Genomic DNA, 22,226 nt, shown 5'->3' on the forward strand with positions numbered 1-22,226 from the left:
CCTGCCTAAAGTGGCGACTTATCCTCCAGTTTTTCCTGCCTCAAATCCACACTAACATGCATGTTTCCATCACTACTGCAGGTAGTCAGTGCCTAAAAGTTTTGGCTGTCAAAGCTGGTATCCTTCTTACACCCCACAGTAGAAGCACAGCACAGTTAAAAGAGAGGAGGCTGAAGTGAACTGTGCTGGAACCAGGACCCAGGAGATCAGTGGGAATGTGCAGAGAGGGGAAAAAAAAAACCCAAGAAAACCCTCCACCATCCACAGCAATATCTTCTGAAAGCACAAGTCCATGAAACATCCAGCTTGGGGGACAAAGGGAATATCATGGAAAGGAAGCAAAGCAGCCTTTGCCACGTTCAGAGAATCACTGAATGGTTTGGGTTGGAAGGGATCTTAAAGACCATCTCATTCCAACTCCCTGCCATGGGAGGGACACTTTCCACTAGCCCAGGTTACTCAGAGCTCTGTCCAACCTGGTCTTGAGCTCTGCCAGGGACGGGGCAGCCACAACCTCTCTGGGCAACCTGTGCCAGGGCCTCCCCACCCTCACAGGGAAGAATTTCTTCCTGATATCCAATCTAACCCTGCCCTCCTTCAGCTTAAGGCCATTCCCCCTTCCCAGTCACTCCATGCCCTGGTGAATAGGACACTGTTTAAGTTTGTACCACAAAACACATGAAGCACCACCAAACATCCCAGAACTTCTGCGCCAAAACTTGACCTTCCTGAGTGAAACCAGCAGCTTCCCACTCCCTCATCCTTCTTTTCCACTGGGGTATTTGCTAGCAAACCTTCCCACCCATATACAACTACTCGTGTTGAAAGCACAGACAGGCCTTCAACCAAAACCAAACCCCAGTCCTGTCTTCTCATCTTGAAAGGACGTGGCCAGTCAAGGTGATGTTGGGAACATGACACACTTGGGAACACACCAGTGCTTTCCCCACCTGCTGGCTCGAGGCAGATCGAGCTCTGCGAACTTCACCTCCCCTGCCAGCAGGAAATAAATCCTGTGGTTTTAGAGTTGGAGAGTGAATCCATATTCAGTTAGGAATTTATGGTGACTTTATGGATCCCACAAATGCTTCACTACCACCATTTTCTGGAAGCTGTACAATTCCTGCAGTTCATTCACTGTGTTCAATTGCCTTTTTTTTTTTTTTTTTTTTCAAGGAAGCACTTCTAATTGCTTTTTTACAGATAGGGGTTTCTGTAAAGAATAGAACATGCTCATACTGTATAAAATGTTACCACTGCCTTTTCAGCTATATATAGTTTTTATAGCTAGTTTTAATTTCCCCAGAGTATTCATCCCAAAGGGTCAAATCTGTCCCTCCTGTGACTCAATGAATGCACACCAAAGTGTATTTGACACAATAATCACGGTGCTACAATTCAAGCAAAGTTTTCTCATACAATTTCTACCATCTCACGAGGGTCCTTTCCTCTCAGCTGCAATGAAAGGTACAGCAGTAAGCAAATACCTGTGCAGTCTGCACTGATTTACAGATACCCAAACACTGTAACCAGCCCCTGTGTCCCCATGGCTGTTTGTTTGCTGCTGGGTGGGTATTTTTTTGTTTTAATATTGCATCAGATTGTTCCGCTCTTTCTCTGGGAAACATTTGTACACGTTTCTGCAGCGCAAACACTGCAAAGCCAGTATCAATTTTCTCCCTTATATTAGCCCCTCTGGTACCTTTACATTAACCCAGAATGAATCACTGGCCTCCCAGTCATTTCTTGCTCCATACAGTTTGGAGGAATGGTGTAACTCACATTTCGGAGAAGGCCTGGTTCCTGCAGGCGGGTGGAATGGCTCACACTTCCTCTCTGCTCACATCCAGGCAGCCTCTGGCAGCTCCTCCACCTTTTCTCCTCGCTCTGCATCCGCTGTGCTGGCAAAAAAACTCCACTGCAGCCAGTGCCACACACACAAGGAACGGCGAGGTGGCTCCAGTTCTCCACCAGCATTGTTCCCACCAAACAGGGGCAGCTTGGAGTGCCAGTTTTCAGTGCCAACTCGGTGTCCTTTTCCCCATCAAAATTGCTCATCCTTTTCAGCAAGGAATTGCTCATCCTTTTCATCTGTTGCCCTGTACAAAGAGAGACGCATGTACCCCGTGTGCTCCTCACTGATGGAACACCCAGCTCTTCCAAAACAGACCAAAGACACAGCACACACAGGCTGGGCCAAGCTTTAACAAACTGTCCCTCCACGGCAAACTCTGGGCAAACCAATGACAAAATAAAGCCCATAAGTGCCTGTATTAGGCTGGGGAAATGTGAGCTGTGTTTCAGACTCAGATGGGCAAGAGTGTCTTTAGCCCAGACAAAACCCAATGCTCGACGTACCCTTCACATATGGGAATACAAAGCACGTGTCAGGGACCTGAGGATTTAAGTCCCGCTTGGTCTCCTCCTGCCTGGCCAGAAAAAAACCAGCTGTGAGTGCAGCAGTGTCTGCTCTTCTCACCAGGGACCTAAAATAAAAATCCCTGGACAGATGAGACTGACTATTTATTGTCTTCCTCTGCATTACCCCCAGGTAACTGCAGAAAGACCAGTGTCACATTGTAAAGTTCAGAATCTCTTCTGGGTCCTGTGAATGTCACACTCAACCCCAGCAAATACTGTCCAAGTGCCTCTTTTCCTTGCTAAGGGAACAGTAGCAGCAACACAGAGACTCTAAAGGACCCAGAAAGCTGGAGGGTGTCTAATAGGTGTGTGCCCTTGTGTACCAGAACACAACTGAAAGGAAATTCAAGTCACTATTTAAGGAGCAATGAAAACAGCAAAAAGGAACAAATTCATTTAAACAAAATAACAGGGCCTGGGAGAGAAAATATGATTTTTTTCCGTCTTCCTGGGCAGGAGTCACCTTATTTCATTGGCCTTACTCACTCCACTCTCATAAATGTTGTTATCCCCACTTAACTCATGAGAAACTGGGGCATAATAGAAGCAAGTTGTTTTTTGAAAGGCCATGCAAGGTTTGTATGGCAGAGCAAGAATAAAATATTTATGGTGTTAAACGCCCAGGCCTTTTTTCCTTCAGGCACTGGTGGGCTGAGGTATTGACTTGTACAGCAAATCAGTCCTGACAACTCCAGTAAATCTGTCTCACGCCAAGGGTAGTAGGATCAGCCCACTACAAAACATGACATAAATCTGTCCCTTACAGTCTGAGGAGAAGGTGTGGATTTGGGTATTAAAACCACTGAAATCTCCCATTATGAACTCCCAAATCTCGTGAAACACATCTGTTCCTCTCAGGGCCCGACTTTCGGATCGCTGAGGTCCACGAAAAGCTTGATTTGGGTTAATACATTGGGAATATGCAGGACTGAGATTCAAGAGAAGCAGTTTTGGTCCACAGCTTTGACACGAATCTTATGTTGCTTTTGGCCCAGTGAGCCCCTGTGTCTGCCAGGTTGAAATTGCTGCTGTCTTGTCTCCTTAGCTCCTAAGCTCTTCATGGAGAGGGTCATCTCGACAGGAATACACAGACACTGGAGCTCTAGCCCTGAACAGGAGGATCTGGAAACCAATTCATTTAAAATACAGCTTAAAATGCCATCAAATACATTCTGATTTCCTGCAGAATTGCAGTGTTAGCTAAGGTTTGGTTTGGGGTTTGTTTTTTTTTTTTTTTGGGTGAAAATTCTGGCTGGAATCTCATGGAAAATGCCTGAGGGCTCCCCACGATGGGGAATCTGCATGAACTGAAAAAACAGCATCATTCAGCCCACACTGGTGCCACAGTCTCCCCCCCACCCTCAAGCCACCTTGTTGGTGCCTGCCCAGCTCTCCCCAAACCCTCTCACCTGAACAATTCACCCACAGCAACGAGCAACACCTTCACAGGGGGGTCCTGGGGAAGAAAAAAAGCACATTTAAAATGAATGTGTTGCTAATAATGTAAACTGCATTAAAGAGCCCATGTGAGCACTCCACTGGTAACACACACTGCACACATTTGTCAACCCAACACAAATCCATTTGAATAGATTTCTTGTGGCCTTTTTATTTATGAGGGGAAAATATCCCCCAGTCTCTGGGCTGATGAGAGCCCACACTTTCCCTTCCAATCTTAACTGCCTATTATTAGCAGTCCCATTTATAGGATGCCCCTCTGCCTTATGTATCCCGAGTACCCCAGTTTTCCACTCTGCATGGGTATGAGCAGGGGAAGACACAGAGCACTCAATTAGTGGCATTTCAATGTGCCTTTTGCAGCACACTCCTACACCTGGAATAATCTAATTACACAGGGCAGAAACCTCACACAACCATATATTTTCCTTAGACCCTGCTGCCACCAGCTACTTTTACTCCTCATTGAAACAGAGTCCCCCTCTTTTTTTTATTTCCTCCTTTTTCTTTTTTTTTCCACATCGTTAAAAATTTATTATTTAGACTGATGATGACATCATCTGGAAAGGGACCCAGGCTGTGGTCATCAGGGCCTTTTTCTGCATTACAGAGAAGTAGTTTCTCCTCTCTCCCTTGCAGATCATTAATTTTTAAAACAGAGCTTTGCTTTAAATATATACAGCTCATTTTGCTTTCAGCTGATGAGTCAGAGGAGCTGTCTTTCAACCAGGTCAGGTGCCCCCTGTGCCATGTTTCCTGCCCAAACCAGCACGCACAGCCCCTGATGGAGCTCTGGCTCCAGGGCTCTGCAAGGAACAGGAGGGAATTTCAGTGTAAATAAACAAATAATTGTATTTACAGGCTGCCCAGCTTTGCTCTGCTAGCGTAAATAAACAAATAATGGTATTTACAGGCTGCCCAGCTTTGCTCTGCTCTGCATCCTGAAATGGCTTGGAGAACACAGGACTGGCCCTGCAGGTGCTCCTCAGGAGTGGGATCTCATCACCTTTGCCTGCAGGTATTTTGTTTAAGGGAAGACTCTGTAATATGGCTCTTCCACAAGGAATGTGAACAGGTTCAGCCCAGTAAGGGTTTGAGTTTTTAAGGGGACTGTCCCATGAATGCTGGCACTGCTCTTTTCAGTGCTGTGGTTTCCTCTCCCCTGCAGACATCAGGTCAGGGCTGTGCATTAGCTGGAGGATGACACAAGGGATTGACAAAGCAAAGGCTGACTGTGGGATGTGCTGCTTGCATCCTACACCTCACCCCTTTCACTGTGTGTGTGAGCACCCCAAGTCTGCAGATTGGCTGAGAGCAGAGCCAGCCCTTGAGGCAGCACCCAGAGCCCTCCAAGAGACATTATATCAGTCACAGGCACCTCATAGCAGGACCCAGGACAGAGCAAAAGGAACCTGGCAATGGAGAAGCTGCAGAGAGAGGTTGGACTTGATCTTGGAGGTCTTGTCCAACCTAAATGATCCTGTGATTCTGTGAACTGTATGTCTGTAGTGTCCTTGTTGGCAGGGAAACACCTCTGTCCCTGCAGGACCCATTGTCCAGATCTCACCTTGGCAGGAGCAGGAGCTCTGGACAGCACAGCTTCATCCATCCACCTAAACTTTAATCCTACCCTAAGTCTGCAGGTACTGGTTGCTCATTGTATTATCTGGGGGGAGCCACATTTTTCCTCAACTGCAGGTATTTCTTCACCCCTTACACAGGCAAACCCATGCAAGCACTTCTCTGTTTAAGGCAGCATTTTGCAAGTCCCTTCAGATAAAATACATTTTATCACCCCTATACACATCTAGGTATTCACAGAAGCACATGGAATCAGGATGGATGTGCAGCTGCCTTGGAAACACATGGAATCAGGATGGATGTGCAGCTGCCTTGGAAACACTTTAACATGACATAGCAATTTAGGAGGAAGGGACAAGGCAAATCTTATCTGAATGAGGATGCAGGACACACCTAGAGAATGGGGGTGTAAACACCACTTATTTTTAGATACCTATCTGAGCCTACATTGTGAGACTAATCTCTTTAGACTTCTTACATACTTAGTGAACAGAAAAAAACATGCTTCCAAAAGGGAAGTAAGAAAAGAAGCTTAATTTAGATGCATTCTGCTCTCATTGACTCAATGGAGAAAGAAAGTGATGGAGGGAGAGATCCTCCTAAAAAAGGTGTTATAAATAGCTGCAATCAACACATGGGAGAGACTCACTCCAATATGTGTCTGACCAGGGCAAAGTGTGGCTCATCCAGCACAGTGAAAGCTGCCACAAGTTCTTTAATGACCACAAGTGGCTTCAGCTTTGGTTTTAGGTTTACTCCAAGCACAACACCAGTCCTCAAACTGTGCTGGGGCACGAGTTCAGGACAGGTCCATGAAGAACAGTGCTCCCCATTCAATCATGTCCAGCTATTGCTTTCTTTAATGCCTTGTTTTTCACTGAATTTTCCACATCCTAGAACAGGCCCATCCCTCACCTTATGAGCACTCAGAAGCTGCTGAAACCCTAGTGTGGAATGCATGGATTGAGGTTTAAGAAAAAGAATTTGATAGTCTTCTACTATGTTGTTGTGTTATTTTCCATAACTCTCCAGTAGATAGGGAGGGCTGTCAGAGTACATACATAGAAACCAGTGTCACACATTGCTTCTGAAAAGAAAATTTAAAGGTCAGAAGTATGAACTGGCTGTTACATGGACATGTGTTGTAATATTTTCTTGGACTCAGTGATCCAGTAACACAGTTCAACAAAATCTGTCAGAACAATCCACAATGTCTTGCTCACTCTCCAAATCCTGCTTTCCCCTCCAGCTCCTCAGCCTGACTCCTTGCAGGTCCTCAGCTCCCTCCACACCCTCTGAGCTTCCAAGGGATGATCTACAGAGCACAAAACAATCCTTCCTTTTTGGATGAAACAAACAAAACAGCTGGGAGATAGAGATGAAACAAAGAGTAAAAGGAGGCAGTGCAGTCAAATACTTTTCACTGCACTTAAGAGTTGTAACTACAAGAAGTGTTCTCCAAACACAATTTCTCCAGGGAATGGGAAGGACAGAGAAGGGAAGGTTAAAATGGTCTGTGGTTACACATGGAAATGAGCAGCCTATCAGACAATTTTGAGGAGAAGGTAGGAAAAATAATATCTCTCTATTTCAAACTAGAACAGTGCAGTCCTTTCAAAACTCAACACTTTATCTGCACCTCCTGGCTCTAATTCTCCTGTTCACTTTTCAAACCCTGAGTTCCCCTTCCCTAGTCATCCTGCTATCCTCCACAGAAGACCTCTGCCACCTCTACCATCTCTACTGTGCCCTTGCCAAGGGCCTGCTGTTCAAAACCTCTCAGCCCCACAGTGCAGGAACCTTCCCATCATCTGCCCCGAGCCTGTGAATTGGGTCCTAATTGTGCTCCTGGAGGAGAGAGGGAGGTTTTATATGCAGCAAACAGAAGTTAAAATGAATTAGATTATGGGCATATTAATTCAGGGCACCCACCCAATCCTTTCATTAGCTTGATTCTCCTGCTGCTGTAGCAATCTATAAATGTTACAAGCTTTAAATGCTCTATGTACTTTAAGCTTTATGGGAGCCTACTACTATTAACAGTTACACAAGTTGGGAGGAAAGGGAGATGCTATCCAGGGTTATATACGAGCCTGTCAAGGCCATGAATGTACAATCTTATGCTAAACATTCCCAGAACTGGGGATGAGACTTCCAGATACTTCGTCTCAAACGGCTCTCCCAAGGTGACATCTAAGGCAGCATTTCCAAGAGTGCTCAGGTCCCACCAGCCTTCCACCCTTTTGGCCACTCCTTGCCTCAGAAGAAGACATTCCATGAGTGTGACCAGGTCTGAAACACTGAGCCATTCAGCCCAACTCTTCCCCCTGCAGCCCAGACAGCCACAGGCGTGTGGTTTGCAAGGGAGCTCCTCGAACTTCTGAACTCTGCTTTTTTTCTCTTAGGTCGGGAATTAAGTGGACTTAGTCACACAGAGCTTCACTCGGGGGTCTTTGAAGATGAGGAGCTGGCAGTGATAACACTCTGTGTGTATGTGTGGGGAGGCATTTTTTCCTCTTAGTCCTGAATACCACGTTCAGCTTCTCAGTGAGAAATAAAACAGGGATGAGGGCGGCAGCCTTCCCCTGGCGATGAAATCACTCCTTCCTAATCACCATTGGAGCCTCCTCAGCAGGAGACCATCAGGTCACAACCTAATACCTTTTCCACTCATAAATTTCTAGATATCTCTAGTAATGGGATATCTCAGTTTATTGGAGCTGGGCTTGTTTTCTGTTAGTTTTTTTTCTCAGAATAATCCTATGGAAAAACAGCTCCTTCACAGGCAGCACCATGAATTTCGGGAGCTTTACCTCAGACTGACCATAAATTCCATGTTTACACCTATAGTCAGACGGTAAAAAAGTAAGTACAGTACAGTACAGTTTAAGAGTCAAATTTCCATTAAGTTTTGTACAACTGCAGATGAGATAAAGCACCTCAGCATCCAGCCTATGCTGGGCTTGCTTTCCAGGAACACAACTGTGCTGCCCTGGTACCTTCCATCAAGAGATCAGGACAAAAATTAACAAATAATAGTTTCAGTCCCTTTTTAGAAAGGAAGAGTATTTCTCCAAGCCAGTGTTTTCTCTCATTACCAGCAGCTGCATTACCTTCAGGTGCCCATTCTCACCCTTCCACCTCAACAACAGAAAGTCTCAAAACACCAGTTTCAGAATAGGATACGTTTCGTAACAAAAACACACGACAGCAACAGGGGAAAAAAACACAGAAGCACTTGCTCACAGTAATAACTATTTTCCTTTCCTCTTAAAGCAACACAATGAAGCAATTACTGTACTCTGGGCTTCCACGGGCTGCTGCAGCCAAAGCAATTGGCTGGGCGGCTCGGAGGGGGCTGGAGCCGTGGCACAAGGAAAAGAAACAACTCCTACCAGATATGATTCACTAACAACAAAAACATCCCCATGGTACCTCTTACTTTTCATAGGGTGAGGACAGGTTTTCCACCAGCAGCGGGGTTTTTCGGAGGAGAGGAATTTTTCTGTAATGGGAGTGATGACGTAGGTGTCGGTATGAAAATAGGAAGGACCTCAAAAGGTTACGGCTAAGCTGGGAGTCTCCTTGTACCTGAGCCACTGCGGGTTCTCAGAAAACTCCTTGTGGTCTCAGGAGGGTTTACTGTATGGGAAACCCTTTAATTTACTCGAGCAAGGCATTCATGGGGTAATTATCTCCCTGGAATTACGGAGAACGTAACGGAGAATAGGTGAATAAACACGGAACGGTCCTCGCTGGGGGAGTCACCGCGCCTCGCACAAACACGTCTATTGCTGGACACACAGAGCAGGGAACCAACCCATTAGACCAAGGAACATCATATAAATTAGAAATAGATTAAAGAACATCATGTAAATGTATTCTGTCTCCAGGCAACAAATTAAGTGACTCATCAGACCCACTTTATGCGTATATATTCTAAAACATGTCTTCCGTTCCGATGGCCTTTGGCACACAGCTCTGCTATGAGTGTGCCTCTAAATCTGTATTTGTTTTAAAAGTATTAAAGGCAGAATTGGCAGCAACTTCTACATTTAGCTTGCTTGGCACTTTCTTTTACAAAAGGTTCTTTAAGTCTTTTTCTGGAAAGCTACAAAAATTATGAGACACCCGCTATAAAATTCAATTGAGGGACAGGCAGGTGGGAGAGAAATACTATTACCATTTTTCTCCATGTCAGCAGGCACTAATAGTTCTATGTTTTATATTATAACACATGAGCTTTCATAATTGTCTCACAGAGATGAAAGTCTGATGAGGCAGAGCTGTGGTTGGGGGTGTCTGAGGTTTCTGCCTGTCATCCTGTGGAAGTTTTCTTAATATCCAGGTTGTTGTATCTCAGCAGGGAGTCTGATGCTGCAAAACTGAATGCAGTTAAAGGTTGTGTTGGCCTGACAAATGATTCAATTACTGTATAATATATTACAAGCAGTATTTCAATATGAGGTTACATTATTTTGCAACTTTGACTCACATGTGCTACTCACAGGTCCCGGTGAGTTCAACCAGACATGTGAGTGGTTGGTGTGTCTCAGAGCCAGACTTCTTTTAACCATCAAGCAGTGGGAAGGATTCCTTTGAACAGCTAAGCAGATGATTTCTTCTACCCCACAGCTGTGCCAACCCTGCAAGTGGAATGGACACTTTATACCCAAAATGTGCTTTGGAGGAATAAATAAAGAGTGAAACTAAGACACGAAGTGTTACTATTGCCTGACTTTTTTTTTTTTCAATAGACAACAGAACAATGTCAAGAAGCATAATCACTAATTTAACTGCCCTTTCAAAGTAATGAATTAATCAAAGAGAGTAGATTTAGATGGGATATTAGAAAAAAAAATCTTTCCCTGTGAGGGAGGTTAGTTTTCTCAGGGAAACTGTTGCTGCCCCATCCCTGGAAGTGTCCAAGGCCAGGTTGGACAGGGTTTGGGGCAACCTGGGCTAGTGGAAGGTGTCCCTGCCCATGGCAGGGGGTGGGACTGGATGATCTTTAAGGTCCCTTCCAACCTCTAGGATCCTCTGAATCTGCCACGGGATAAAGATCTATTAAAATCAGATTTCTAGTACTGGATCAAATCAGACCTGGATGGAAAAATTCATATAAGAGGAACCCATGACATTGGCAGGAATAGGACGAAATGGCAGGAAAATGCATAAAACTGCTACAATAACATAGCTTATATAGACTGTTATCTTATAAAAATATAAGGAAAGATAGTAAAGTACGCTAACATACAAAATTTCAAACTAAAAAATGCCATTGCACGCTAACATTTTCCATCCCATCTGACACTGCTCACAAACTTTGTATATTGAGGAGCAGGAAAGAGAGAAAATGGGAGAACACTTTCTTACTTTTTTCTTTTCTCCAAATCTCATCATTTTGATGGTATTTAGAAGAATGAGAAATTTCTATCACCTCAGTTCATCAACTAAACAAGAGTCAGTGTGGCCTAAACTTGACATTTTTCATCTGTGGATATTCCACCCTGAAACAGATGTGAAAGCCCGAAAATATTCTCATGCAAAGGGCCACATATGTATTTTATAGACTTAATAAAGCAAATAGGACCTTGACTGAGCAACCAGAATCACACCTGCCTGTCACAGACACATAAGAGCACATCACCTGCCAATGCCAAATTAAAGTGAAATAATACACAGCACTGTCTTAAAAGATCTGCTGATTCATTAATGCTTCTGCTTTCCCTTCAGTACAAAATATCTGGTTTTGTCTCAAATAAACACATGGAAATAAAGCCACCCTTAATGTCAATAAATTAGGTTTTGTGTACTTCATTCTCATGCCAATGGGAAAGATGTTGTAAGAGAAGTAGTCTGAGGATGGTCAAAGAGAATTGCAATTAATCTGCCAGAAAGAGTTATGGTAAATATTATTATTATGATTATTAATGATTTGTAGAGCGCTGTAAATCTCCATGGCAGTAATTATGATGCTTTGTATATATAAATTTGGCATTCTGAGTATACAAGCACTTGGGCTTGAACTCTTCCTCGATCATTAGGAAATCAGAGGTCAGATCATCGGTCACTTGAAAAGTAATTTCCTGCAGATTTTCAGGCCATTCAGAGATTTATCCTCGCTGTAAAAAAGGTATTAATGATTTCTCCCCAGGCAAACAAGCTTCCACAGGGTCTGTCCTTCACAGCCTTTTCAGTGCAGCCACCCAGGGCTGCAGAGGACACAGTCTGGAACCTCTTTGTGCCATCCACAAGGAAAACCAGGGTGGGTACGGCCTGCCAGGGACGAGGAGGTGGCAGGCTGAGGGCCCATGGTCTACATATTTTGGTAGAGTTTCCAAAGATAAACTCAATCTGTGGAAAACATTAATCTCTGGGGCCTCCTCTAAGGCTGTGTGTCACTTAATGTGTTGAGAGAAGCAGTGGGATTGCAATGATCTCTCATTCTCATGCTAATCCTCCAGGCAAGGAAATTCTCCAAGAGAGGGGTCTGCTTCTTCCCAGCTCCATTCCTCAAGGTTTAGAGTCAGATGTCTGGAAATCCCCAGTTCCAGGTAGGGGATTCCCACAAACCATAACTTGCTGTTAAAAGAGGTTGCCCAGAGAAGATGAGGATGCTCCATCCCTGGAAGTGTTCAAAGCCAGGCTGGACATGGCTTGGAATAAGCAGGTCCAGTGGGAAGTGTCCCTGGCTATGGCAGGGGGTGGAATGAGATCATCATTCAGGTCCCTTCCAACCCAAACCATTCTATGAAAGAAGCAGTTTCCTATCTCCCCTTGCAGAGGATCAATAACCTTTCTGCTGGCAGTGGTTCAGCTGCACTTGGTGCTCTGCCCTCTTTTTCAGTAGATTCCTCCTCTGATAATAAACAAAAAGGACATTACAAATCAATTCCATCAAAGATTAAACCTGAGCACCCTCTGCTTAGCTAAATCAGCAGTTTCTGCAGCCTGAATGCCAGCCAGAAATAATTCACCTATTCCCTCTCTTCCACCTTTCATCCCTGTCGGGAGCGCTGCTCCCCCGTGCTTCTGGGAGCACCCATGGGACGTGCAGGGGGAACACACTGTTTGCAAACACACATCAGAGCACAGCTTCTGTCAAGGAATGTTCACTCAGAGGTTCAACCCTTGGCAGCAAAACCAGGCAATAATTCTGATGTATCTCACTGCTCAACGCTGGCTAAGCAGGGAGTGCCCCAGCAAGCCAGGCTCTGACATGACACTATTTGTCTATCAAAAAATAAAAATATAATAAAGTCAGAACCACTGGGAGCACTTTATCCACTCTATTATGACTGAGCTCAATAGCCTTGTGATTCCAAGTTTTGGAGTGATGGCTTTATGAGAACATCAAAAGCACTGAGCCTGACCAGCCCTCAAGGGTACAGGCACGCTGCTCCTACAAGGAGCCACAAGCGGCTGCAGGCAGAATCCATTGGGAGCTTCCCAAAAGAGAACCCTTCCTGAATTATGAGCGGGCCCACACACGCTCACACTCAACTTCACAGTCCATTGCTTTCCCAGGAGCGGAGTCTGTGCTGTCTGCACCAAGGCAATATATCTCTTTATGGCCTGCCAGTGACTTTACAGAGAGATAAACAAAGCTTTTAAATCAAAAGGAGACGGAGCACAAGAAAAAGCTTGGCACCCCAGAACATGCACTGCTGTTTGTGCCTTAACCCTTCATGAAAACCAGGAAAGAGAGGGGTTTCTTATGCAGCATCTGCCAATGGATGACCACAGGGAAAAAAAGGGAAACCCAAGGGTGGAAATTTAAAGAATTGTCCTAAATTTTAATATTTATGTTAATATCTGAGTGAAGAGGCGGCCTGCATTGATTTAAAGCAGTCTGAGAAATGGGTATGGCACTGAATTGAGCCATAGGATAAGTGGTCTTAGTGTAGAACAGCTTGAATTTGCTATTAGCCAAGCATGTGTAATAAATTTGTCTCATCTGTATTGACCCTAAATTTAAGAGGGCAAGAAGGAACATTGATTTTACATGCACAGCACCAAGAATGAGATTGTCACCAAGGTCAGAGTCTGTGGGGGTTCTGTTATGTAAGTAACACCAAAATTATTCCAGCTCATAACATATTGTCCTGATCTGCTTTTCAAGTGTGGAGCCCTTTGGACAGGCAATATCAAAGTTCCACCAAGGACTGGGTTTAATTATTTTAGAACTGAACAGAAAGTTGACATTTTCAAAGGAATGAAAACCCAGAGCTACTAGAAGTCAGAAAACATCAGGAGGACCCAAAGCATTCTGGTGGCTCATTTCTTTAAAACCATCCTCATTTCCCTGCCCCACAACTGATTTCATGGATCTGGACCATAGTTTGTAAGTTTGGTGCTTGGAGAACATTTAAATCCATTAATCAACATCCCTCCCTCTTCATACAGAGAATCTGAACATTTCTTCACCTTTCCACTGGAAGTGAATGTGCTTCAGGTTTCCCTTAATTCCTTCCTAGAGAACAACTTCCGTCTGCAAAGACAAAAACTCCCCTTGTCTCCCAAGATGAACCAGCCCAAATATTGCTCAGCAGCTTCTGCTGTACTAAAGTGAAGAGAAAGATTCTGGGGACAGATTTCACAGGACCAGGTCATTCAGCTTCAGGTAACAAACCACCAACTTGTAACATGAATCAAAGTTACCTGTGTGAACACAAACAGGCCATTTCTTCACCTTCAGCTCCCTGTTTGCAGCCAAAAAGTCCTCTGTTTGCAAGAGAGGATATTTTCTAAGAAGGCAGGTGCTTTCAGTAAAATTCTAGCCTATGTCCACCTTCCCAAATCCCAGTCCAAGCCATGCTGCCACATTAAAAGGTTTGTTTCAGATCAGGTTCACCCCTAAGATGATTTGCAAAATTCAGAACTGGAATGGGAATGAAGCTGCAAATCTTTCTCCAACTACTTGGATGCTCGGAGAGCTTTCCCTCACTCCAACTGCACAGCAGCTTCATTATTCCAAGCATCATTCCAACCCCACCAGCTTCAGGAGGATAATTCCTGATTTTACCTATCAAAAAGCCCAAGGCCAGAACTCAGTAAAACAGACTTTCCCTCCTGGTCATGACCACAAATCTCACCAGAGCAATCCCATCACCTCGGCACAAAAAGCTGCTTTTCAGTATTTCTACCTGTTTTTACAATTCTCTTCATGCCAAACTTGAAATGCATAAAAGAAACTCCATATTCTTCTGATTTTTTTTCTTTTAAAATTATTATTTCTAGCATTTTGGGGTGGTTTCTTTCTCTGTGATCACAGCTGAACTTCCTACTGGCCCAGAGGGAGTACAGAGCAATAACTTTAAATGGCCTTGTAGATGCAGCCGTGGCCTCAAGCCAGCACTAATTTCCAATCTTGTTATGCTGAAGAAAGAAGGTGAAGAAAAAAGGAAAAAGAAGGAAAAGAGGAAGAATGTAAACCAGAAAAACCAGAAATATCCCTTAATGTTGGTGAGAATTGGAAAGTCCTGTTGGTGGTTTCAGTGACAGGTTAAAGTTTCTATTAAAAAAAAAAAAAAGAAGAAGAATTTGAACTGTTTAAAATGAAAGTGCATATTTTTTTCCTTAGACACAGAACATCCTTGTGACATTCAGGTCTTTGCGTACTTCAGGCAGGATGGAATTTTACTGACCAAATAAAGCATCGTCACTACTTGAGTACAACAAACATTTGTAAAAACATATTAAACATGTCATAAATTAACTGAATTTGGGAGCTGCAAACACTCACTCGAACTTACAGCTCTTTGATTTCACCAGCATATCCAGATATGTGGATGCCCAAATTCATGCCTTAACTTGCACAAGCGTTGGCTTTTTAACTCTTTTTGCATTTTCTAAACTCCTCTGGGCCTGTGTAGTCTGTTCACCATCCCCTTCCCTGACAGTGAATGAAAATTAAACAGAGGACAAGGTAACATTTTGCACCACCTTCCCAAAACCTCTCACTTCCCAAACTCAGGCTTTTACCACACTGGGGGGTGAAAAATGCATTTATGGCAAGTGCTAGTCAAGACAAAGTAAAACTTTATATCACACAAGGAACAGACACAAATCAAAATAAAACTTCAAGAGGAATTTAGCAAGGAAGTCTGGAGTTACCCACAGAGACATTTGGCCAAGAGGATGGAGATGCTCTGGTAAAGAGCTCAGTGACTGCAGCCTCTCCCAGGTGCTCTGGCAGCACCACGGACTGGGCTCCTCTCCCTGACAAAGGAGACGAGGGTCTGGGGCTCAGACTGTGGACTGGTGGAGAGGAGAAGCACCATTTCCTTCCAAACCAGTCTCCATCACTGTTAGGTCACAGTTTGCTCCTCCTGAGAATCTCCTGCACTGCACGAGATCCCACTGACCCACAGTGACAGAACTAGAAGATGTCAGAAGTCTCCTTTGATTTTTCCCCACTGTGTTGCCTGCCCTCTACCTGCAGCACAACTCCAACCTTTCAGTCTAGGTACAGCCCAGATGGATCCAGCTTGCAGCCCTGCTCACCTTATGATCCATACTTCTGGGCATGAGTGGAATCACAGGATCAAAAAGGTTTAAAAAAGACCTCCACGATCACTGAGTCCAACCTTTGATTGATCCCAGCCTTGTCACCCAGACCAGGGCACTGAGTGCCACGTCCCATCATTCCCTGAACACCTCTGGGGATGGTGACTCCACCACCTCCCTGAGCAGCCCCTTCCAGTGCCTGACAACACTGTCAGTGAAAAAAAACCGTAGAGCTGAAGCAAAACAAGAGTTATAGTTCAGCATAATACTGCAAATACAACAGAGAGTTAAATCTAAACTGAGGAGGTCTGGCAGGTAATTCAGATTTGGTCCAAAGGGAATTACACAAAGAAGCATAATATGCCCAAAGGTGTGAGGGAATGCAGAGTATAAAAATTAACAACTCATTCTACAATATCAAATGAGGGGCAAGGAAAAGAGATCCCCTGTTCTTGCACTTTGCTTGCTTTCTGTCCTGAGCTCAAGCTTTCCAAATCTGCTGGAGAGACTCTGACAATAAATGATGTTTTGGTTTGAGGTTGCATGTCTTGCCTCCCCTGGAAAAGGCAGCAAGCCACATTGTCTCCTTTTAATCTCAACAATTAGTCTTCCAGGCTGCCAGGCATTTTATTGCCTTAGGTGACACAAAGCTGAATCCAAGATTCCTAAATCAGGGCCTTCAGGTCCAAAGTTTAACTGCAGACGAAACGACCCATGTTAGAATCCCCAAAGGCTGCCACTGAAGCCAAGGAAATTACTGCTACTGCTTTCAGTTCAAAGTCTTCCTTGGACATCCCTGGTGAGGACTAGAAAGAAACCCAGAGCAGCAAAGCAGTAAAATGTGGTCAGAAACAGCCATACCAGGAACTCCTTGGGACAGAGCTGATGGGACAATTAATGCTGGGTGACAAAGGGCTTCTTCATTGTCCACGGCACACAAGCCATTCCAAGCCCTCAGCAGGAGAGTAATTTCCAGGCATCAGACTCCCATTGATTTCTCACTGATTTGAACTGGAATCAGAGCCCAGACAGCAGTCAAAGAGTCACTTGCACAGTCCCTTAAACTTTTAAGTGCATAAGGAACATTTAAAAACACGGCGACGCAAATATCTCAGGTGCTCAGTTCCCAAACTGCACTTGGTTTGTCTGCTTTCTTTCCTCTTATTTGACAGAGAACAACAACTGAAAATCTGGGCCAGGGTACCTAAACCTCCCCCCCACAGACACCTCTCTGCACACAGAGACCCCAGACCACGTGCAGGAGGACAGTGCAGAGGCAGCATTTCCCCTCTGTGGCAGCAGAGTCAAGGCCAGTTTGGACTTGGAACATGTGGCCCTAGGACCAGATGTTGCCTCCTAATGTGCACATGCATCTTTTCCCTCCCAGTGCCGATTGCTCCTGTTGGTCTGATGCCAAAGATCCCCTCAGGAGACACACACCCCTCCCCTGTTTTTCACCTCCCTGCACTGGGCTAGGCTGGGAGTAATTTTTTTTTTTTTTTAACATCATAATTGCCTGGGTACAATTGCAAGTAAATCCTGCTCAGTATGCCAAAATGAACTGCAGGTTTAGAAAAAGAAATAAATAAGTAGAGTCAAAACACCCAAACAACAAAAATAGTCATAATTTCTCAGCATTTTATATCAGCTGTGGGCCCATGCAGCAACTAAGGCAATTTGGTCAAAAAAACAGATGTTAACTGAGGAGACTCATCCTGCACTGCAGGTCCTTGGCAGTAATGAACAAGCTGTGCTAAGAGTCTTGTGCATCTAAATTGCCTTTGGAGGAAAATTATCCCTGAGAGTGAAGACTGGAAGATATTTGGGGCAGAGACTGACTCAATGGCTCTTTGTATAAGGATGTGGATGTTGCATTAATTCCTAATTGCAAACAAACAAACAAAAAAAAACTGGTGTCAGAAAAAAATCCCATTGTAGAGATTCTATGCAGGAGGGTTGGGGTTATGGAGGTGCCATTCCCAGCCCTGCCAGGCACCCTTTAAAAATCACTTGAACACTTTGTAAGAGGCTGTTTCTGTGGAGTGGAGTCTCATCAGATGGCCTGGCTTCACCACAGGGCCTGGGAGCTTTCTGCTTCCAAATGTGCTTTGAGGTCCCCAAATGAAGGTGCTCAGCGTGAACGAACAAGAAGATAAATTACTGCTCACCAGCTTTAACCTCCTGTTTGAAAACCAACCCTGAGGAGCACAGGAGATGCTGCCATGTGAGAAAGAGTGAATGAGCAGAGCCACAATCACCACGAAGCCCATTCTAACCAGAATCTCACCTGATGTTGCTGGGGGAGACACCTCCACCTCTTTGTTTTTTTGGAAAGTGCCCTCACAGGTCTGTATTTTGCCAGGCTGATCCAAGGCCAGTGAGGAACATGGTAATTGCTTCTTTTATTTTTCATCTCTCCCCTACATCTCCTCCCTAACAACCTCGGCTGCAGCCACATTCTATTTTTTTTTCCCTTTACAATTGTTTCAATAGATTCTTTATGGTTTATGGGTTGGTTTTTGGTGGTGTTTCTACCCCCTCCCTTTAAACTGAAGCCTGAAATATGCTCTGAATTAAGAAAAAGCTCCATGTCACTGGGGATTGGACTGCTGCTGAACTGTTCCGTGTGTGAGTGTGTGTGTGCACACACAACCTCCTGGCCAAAAATGCCTCAGGGGCTCTCCCCAACTGTTGGGGTCCTAAAAAGGGTCCATTTCTCCCGATTGGCCACCCTCCTAACTGGCTGGGGGGGGGGGGGAAGCTTTCTCCACCCCCACTAACACCACACTCCCTCTATAGCACATCTGTCCAAGCTTGCTCACTGCTGGCCCTTCCCTTCCCCATATGCTACAGGCGTTTTTGGCCTGGCCGAGTCCTTAGTGCATTAAGCAGGAGGCCCCTGGTTCCAGAAATCTCCCCCACTTACAACGTGTAGCAGGAATAAGTGATGTGTGCAGTGGTGGGGTGAGAAGGGATCAGAGAGGAGGAGGGGGGAAAAAAAGGTGTATGTGGGGAGGGGGAACATCTCTCCTGTTATCTTTATCCGAAAAGTAGTAAATTCACTGCAGGAAAGGAGCACACAGCTTTGGGCTTTTAACCTCTTGTGTTCCCCAGGCAAAGCTTGAAGGTGGGATTTTAGAGAGTCTTGCTGCTTGTGAGCAGTGACTGAGAGATACAGAGATCTCCTTGGTCCACAGTCCCTGCCTCTAGTTAGGGTAGTTTATCCTGGGATGATGCAGCTGTGTAGCAAAACAACACATACGAACACACACCACTACCCCCTCCAAACTAGAAACCTTCTGGATATCACTGAGTTTCATCCCAGGTTTAAAACTGGGATTTGGGAACTGGTCAGTGCAGCTGGAAAATGTCCCTCCTGGACTGTGCTGGTCCAGCCCTAGTGAGGGTCATGTGCTGGAGTAGCTGTGCAACCTCCCTCCAACCTAATGCTGCATCCCAGCTCCCAAGGCATGGAAAACAGCAATCCCAACGCCAAAAACACATCAGAGCTGAGGACTCAGCCCTTGGTGCTTGGGCAGTTGCTTCCTGCTGCTCAGACACACAGACAGCATCAGGTAGGGGAGGACAGGGTGCTGGGAGGGCAGAAGAGCTGCCAACCTCCCCTTCTGCTCTCAAACTGTGCTTGGGGTGATCTCTTCACAAAAAAAACTTCACCTCCAATGCACAGCTACCCAGCAGCCTCAGAGTGCTGTGTCAGTATGGCCACAGGTGTGTGGTTGTGTCTCAGCTTCCCATAACTGCACAAGCTGGGCTTCCCAGAGGCCACGAGATCCCATGGGAAAGGCAGTTTGGAGTGGGATAGCACCTGGCAGAGCCTCCCTGCCATGGAAGCACAGACCAGTCCCTGAGGAAATACCACAAGGCTGAAAGGGCAGAAATGTGTGTTTGTTTGTTTGCTCAAGAGCATCGTGAAATTTTAAATGTTGATGGTTTGGGGTATTAGACCTTTTCCAGAAGCTGCATCCATTGACTCATAAGCTATGTGCAACAACTGCTTGCACTTTATGCCCCTTTCAGACACGTGGACAAAAAGCAAATATTACCCAATTACACTGAGATTCTTCTAGTCACAGTTCTAGAAAGAAAGAAAGAGGGAAGACAGGACTACATCCTAAATTATCCTGTTTCAGCAACGAGCTGTTCAGCAGTCTCAGGAAGTGTTTGCATCACTGCACCGCTTCCACTCTCCACAGTTATCTCACAGTCAACTGTAAATAACAAATTAAGCCATTTAAAAACATAAGCACGTAAATTACTAATCACAGCGACGTGAAGGAGAAAAGCAAAACAAAGGTAGAGAAACATATGAAAACCACTACTGTCATGGAAGATTGTGATCATAGGGAACAACTGTTCCCAATTGTCTACTGTCCAAATAACCAGAGGTGACACAGGCAGTTCTCACCAGACCTGAGAATATTTAGATTAAACAGCACCTGGTTTGGTTACACAAACTGGTGAGTTTATATAACAGAGAATAACCTGCATGAGATCACTTACTCTGCCTTGTTCCTCTCCTACTGCAAGAAGAATAGAATTCACCTCGTAGTTGAATAAAACTTTTCATTATTACACAAATTTAGCTGCATCTACAGCATCATCCCTCTGACAAACACAGGAGACAAACAACCAACACTCCATCTACCTGCCAGTTACTAATCTTCTGTTCAGTCTAATCTTTAAATGCACTTCCAAACTGAGACACACGAGCCAGCAGATAGCCAAAGCTGCAGCCTGGCCTGTTCCCTCACACAGAGGGCAATCCAAATCCTCACAGATGACTAACTTGTTTTTAAAGACCTCCAAGGAAGCAGCTCCAGTAACCTCCTCACATGGCTTGTTTTAGTACTGGAATAGCCTTGAAGCTAAGAAAGCTTTTTCTAATATCTAAACTAAATCCTCTCTGCTGAAAATCGCGCCAATTATTTTTCTCCTCCTCGCCGCTGCTCTGAAGAACAATTCATCACCATTCTCTTTCTAGCAGTGTTTTACAGATTGGGGGGAATGTTATCACGTCCTGTCAGTCTTCCCTTCCCTAGACTAAACAAATCCAATTCTTTCAATCTTTACTCATAGGTTGCATTTTCCAAAGCTCTTATCATTCCTATGGCTCTCCTTTAGTCCCTCTCCAATTTGTCAAGATTTTTCTTGAACTGCACAACCAAAGTGAGACGCAGCCAAGGCTGCACGAAGGTCGCCTGAAAAGTAAAACTCACCCCTTGTCTTTTATCCACAAGCCCCACTAAAACTCTCCCCTACAGGAGCTGTCTTTTCTGAGGCAGTTTTATGACGTTGTCTCGTATTCACTTTAGGATTTGCCATCACTCTGCCTTCTTAATTACGTTGATTTTTAAATGCTTCTCTTGCAAAGTCTTTTCTGTTTTCCGTTCTATTCTGTACTTGTATTTCTTTCATTAACCATTATGATTTGGTTTTAGCGCATTTCAGGGTGCAAATTTCATGTAACCAGGTATAAAAATCACTCAGAGCCTTGCTTCTCTTTTCCAAATCGCTGCCATCGCACCCAACATGAACTCTGATAATTTTATTAACATTTTCATGCAGGACAGTCATTAAAGTACTGAGCTCTTCCCAACCCCAGGGCAGATCCTCGAGGGACCCCCTTTTCCACACCCTCCCACCTTGAAATAAAATGATCTACAACTACTTTTTGACCCTTAATTTACAACTAATCATGCCCCCAAAACGTGGCAATTTGAAATAGAGCACATATCTCATACTTTAACCATAAGAATACCACGAATTCAAAGCCTCACTAAAATACCAACAAACATCACATCCTCTTCTTGTTTTTCATTTACCAGTTCATCTCCCCTGCACAGAAACTGTACTGGTTTGACATGATCTGCTCTTGACAAATCCGTATTTGCTGTTTCTTATTAACTTCTTATTCTCGGAGTGCTTGTAACAGCTAATTCTAGAAACTTTTTGGGTATTGAAGTCAGTTTTACTGTTCCATAATCCCCCTGGTTCTCATTTTCCCCCTATTTAAAAATAGACCTCGTGTTTACCCTTCCCTGGGCCTCTGGCTCTACCTTGGTCATCCTGAACTCTGAAAGATAATCTCTAATCGCTCTGGGATTGTTTCAGCTAAAGCCTGAAGTCCTCCAGGGTCGATTTCATCAGGTCCTGCTGAATTGCAGAACATCTAAATTATCTCAATTTTAGCCAGCATAGTCTTTTGCTATTCCAGATGATCCCCTTGTTAAAAC

At 44.6% G+C, this 22,226-nt stretch overlaps 1 long non-coding RNA gene across 1 annotated transcript; it reads right to left on the reverse strand.

Moving 5' to 3' along the window:
- Nucleotides 1–1,787: 1,787 nt before the first annotated feature.
- On the reverse strand, nt 1,788–10,085 carry LOC116796993. Its single transcript, XR_004360556.1, has 3 exons — nt 9,956–10,085; nt 3,831–3,877; nt 1,788–2,099 (listed from the first exon to the last, which is right to left on the reverse strand). It is a non-coding gene; the product is annotated as an uncharacterized LOC116796993 (long non-coding RNA).
- Between the last annotated feature and the right edge of the window lie 12,141 nt (nt 10,086–22,226).

Source organism: Chiroxiphia lanceolata, chromosome 21, assembly GCF_009829145.1.
Source record: "Chiroxiphia lanceolata isolate bChiLan1 chromosome 21, bChiLan1.pri, whole genome shotgun sequence".
Taxonomy (NCBI): domain Eukaryota; kingdom Metazoa; phylum Chordata; class Aves; order Passeriformes; family Pipridae; genus Chiroxiphia; species Chiroxiphia lanceolata.